Raw genomic sequence first — 3,089 nt, 5'->3', positions numbered from 1 at the left:
GCTCTGGGAGGCTAGGGTGAGTGAGAGAAGTTGCCTTGATCTAATGCTCTCAAAATCCACTTTTTTCCTATTCAAATGGCCTGGGCAAGTTTGAACGGCTTTGATGCATCAGAGGGCTCTCTCTGATGAAGGACAAGTGTCCCAAGCCGTTAGGTGGCAGGGAGAAAGGCTGGAAAGGCCCTCTAACCATTGGTTAGCTCTTTTGAGGTGGGGGGGGACCACTACCACTTAAGGCTAAACCAAGGGCTGGGCTTGGTTAGGGAGCCTATTAGAGAGCTTTAGGACATTAAAGGGGCGGCCTAATGCAGCCTAAATCAAGGGAAAGTGGCTAAAAGCTGATTAAGACATTTTGGAGAGGTTTGAGCTCTTGGTTTGACTGTGTTGACCAGTCAACGGGTCAAGGGAGGCTGAGGTGGCATGGGGGAGTAGGAGCAGTCAATGGGAGAGCTCCCAAGCCTAAAGGAGATGGGTTTGAAATCAAAGGAGAGAGTTTGACCATTTCAAAGAGGAATTTAAGGCTTTGTTGACTTGGTTTGACCAGTCAACAAAGTCAAAGCTGGTGATGTGGCATTTGGGGAGGTGAGAGGTCATTTAGGATAGTTTGGTTGAAGATCAAAAGTCAAAAGTCAAGGGTAGGAAAAATAGGAACCAATGCCAACAAGGATTGAGGGTTGACTTGGTCAACTCGAGTTGGGTTGAGTTGACCAAATGTCAAGTGACACTTGAGTCTTATCCAAGAATTAATTTGAATAGGTAATAGGGGTTGAAGAGCTCAAATGGGTCAATTTGACCCACTTAGACTCTTTAAGAGCTAATGGGTCAGTTTAAGTTGACTGGGTCAACCCCAAGGGGTAAGTCTGGGCTGCACAAATTTGGAATAATATTTGGAGACCACTAGAGGTGGTCCCCAGGTCTAAGAAGGTCAACTCAGTCAAAATCCCTATTTGAACCCTTAAAGGCCTGTTTGGTCAACCTGGGTTGACTTGGTCAACCAGGTTGACCTAGGGTTTGGGTTTGGGCTCAACAGATTTGAAATGACATCTCTAAGCCAATGGAAGTGGTTGCATGGCCTAGAGAGGTCATTTGGGTAAAAACAGTTATTTGGACCCTTAAAGGATCTTTTAGGTCAACTGTGTTGATTTGGTCAACCAGATTGACCCAGGTCTTGGGAATGGGTTGAACAGGTTTGATTTGATATTTGAAACTTGCTGCAAGTGATTGCTTTCAATTCAGAGTTCAATTGGTTTGAAATGCCTGATTGAGCCCCATAGGGGTATTCTGGTCATTTTGGGGTTATGGCACTAGGGGCCAAAAATGAGTCCAAAAAAAATGTAGTTTACTGTTCAGTGGATTAAAATCAAAAGTCTGGAAGTGGTTGGAGGCTTTGGTAAAGGCTCCAAGATCAAAATCTCAAAGGGGTTAGGTTCAGTGGCATAGGCTGTAAATATTTGAATGTTTTACAGCCTTTGAATTTTAATTCAGATTCTGGGGTTAGAGCCCTCAGAATGAGCTCAAAGTTGGAGGGTAACCTCTAGAGACATGTCTTATCACTTTGTAAGTGATAGACCCTGAATCAGAGGCCATTTGACTGGGTTTTGAAATGTTTGAAAAATCTCTGAAAAGGGTAGGACAAGGCCTTAGGGCTTTAGATTTGAGTCTGGATTTCTGGATCTGGAATAGATTTCGAGTTTGAATGATCAATATTGGGGAATCCAAATCATTTACAATCATGTGGTGATTGTTAATGAATTGATAGGATCAAAGCTAGATCAAAGGTAGAATCAAAGTCTAAGTTGAAGTTTGGATTATCAAATTGACTGGATCAAAGTTTGGGTGTGCTTGAAGCTTGAATTAATTTGGATTTGAATTGAATGATGTTCAGATTGATTTGAGGTTTGAATTGATCAAGGGATTGATTTGAGTCTTGATTGGTCCTAGAATCTAGAGGAGTTCTAGGATTTGGATATGGAAAAATCTTAAGCTCTAGAGTAGGCCCTAAGGTCTTGGATCTAGAAGGATCCTAAGGTCTGGCTCTATGAAGGATCCTAAAGTCTAGAGTGGATCCTAGAGTCTAGGATCGGATCTGGTTTCTGGAAGGGTCTTAGTGACCTCATACAAAAATGAGATCAACAGGGGACAAAACTAACTTTCATTAAAATGATCTTAAATAATTGATCGTCCCGGATGAACACCAGTTCATCTGTTCGATCGTCTAGTCAAATAGTCTGTATAAAAGGACACTTTGAAACTTACGTGATTACAAAAAGTCATTTCATTTTGAACGTATTCGTTCGTACATAAGAAATTATTTTTGTCATGTACGAACCATCTATCATACTATACAAATCCTTTTTCTTATGTATGAATGGTCATTTTTCTTTAAATAGGAGCGTTTTAGAATTCATTTTCATTTACATTAATAGCCTCTTCTATTCTTTCTCATCTTAGAAATAACTAGTTTTAGCAAGCGAGGTAGAGTCTGTTTAAACTTGTTAAGTATGAATTAGGTTGTTAGACCTAAGCTTATGTCCCAGCGGCTAACCAAGAGGGGGGTGAATTGGTATTTTAAAAATTCCTCTTATTTTAAACCAATTAAAACTTTAATAAATTTTTGAAAATAATTTTTCAACCACAGATCAATAGAAATAGTAAAGTAAAAAAGTAGCAGGAAATAAAAGACTCTAGATTTATAGTGATTCGATTAAACACGACCTACATCCACTCCCTGAACTCTCCCACTTCAGATAATGCACTATTACCACTTAGTTTCTCTCCTTTTGACCCCACAACAAGGCAGAGAAGCCTTCACAAAAACTCTCTTACACCACTACCCGGTGCGGTAGAGAACCGTCATCCTTTTACACCCTCTAAGTGTAGGTAAAGTACCTCCCGTTGTTCACACTCTCTAAGTATAGGCAGAGAACCTCCCGTTCTTCACTCTCTCCAAGTGTAGGCAGAGAACCTTCTGCTATTAACACTCTCCAAGTGTAGGTAGAGAACCTTATGTTGTTCACACTCTCCAAGTGTAGGAAGAGAATGTTCATCCTTTCACACTTCTCCAAGTGTCGACAGAGAATCAGATCTTCTCA

This window comes from Dendrobium catenatum, unplaced genomic scaffold, assembly GCF_001605985.2.
Source record: "Dendrobium catenatum unplaced genomic scaffold, ASM160598v2 fragScaff_scaffold_66, whole genome shotgun sequence".
Classification (NCBI taxonomy): Eukaryota; Viridiplantae; Streptophyta; class Magnoliopsida; order Asparagales; family Orchidaceae; genus Dendrobium; species Dendrobium catenatum.
The sequence above is the reverse complement of the archived record's forward strand: the minus strand, read 5'-3'. Positions refer to the sequence as shown.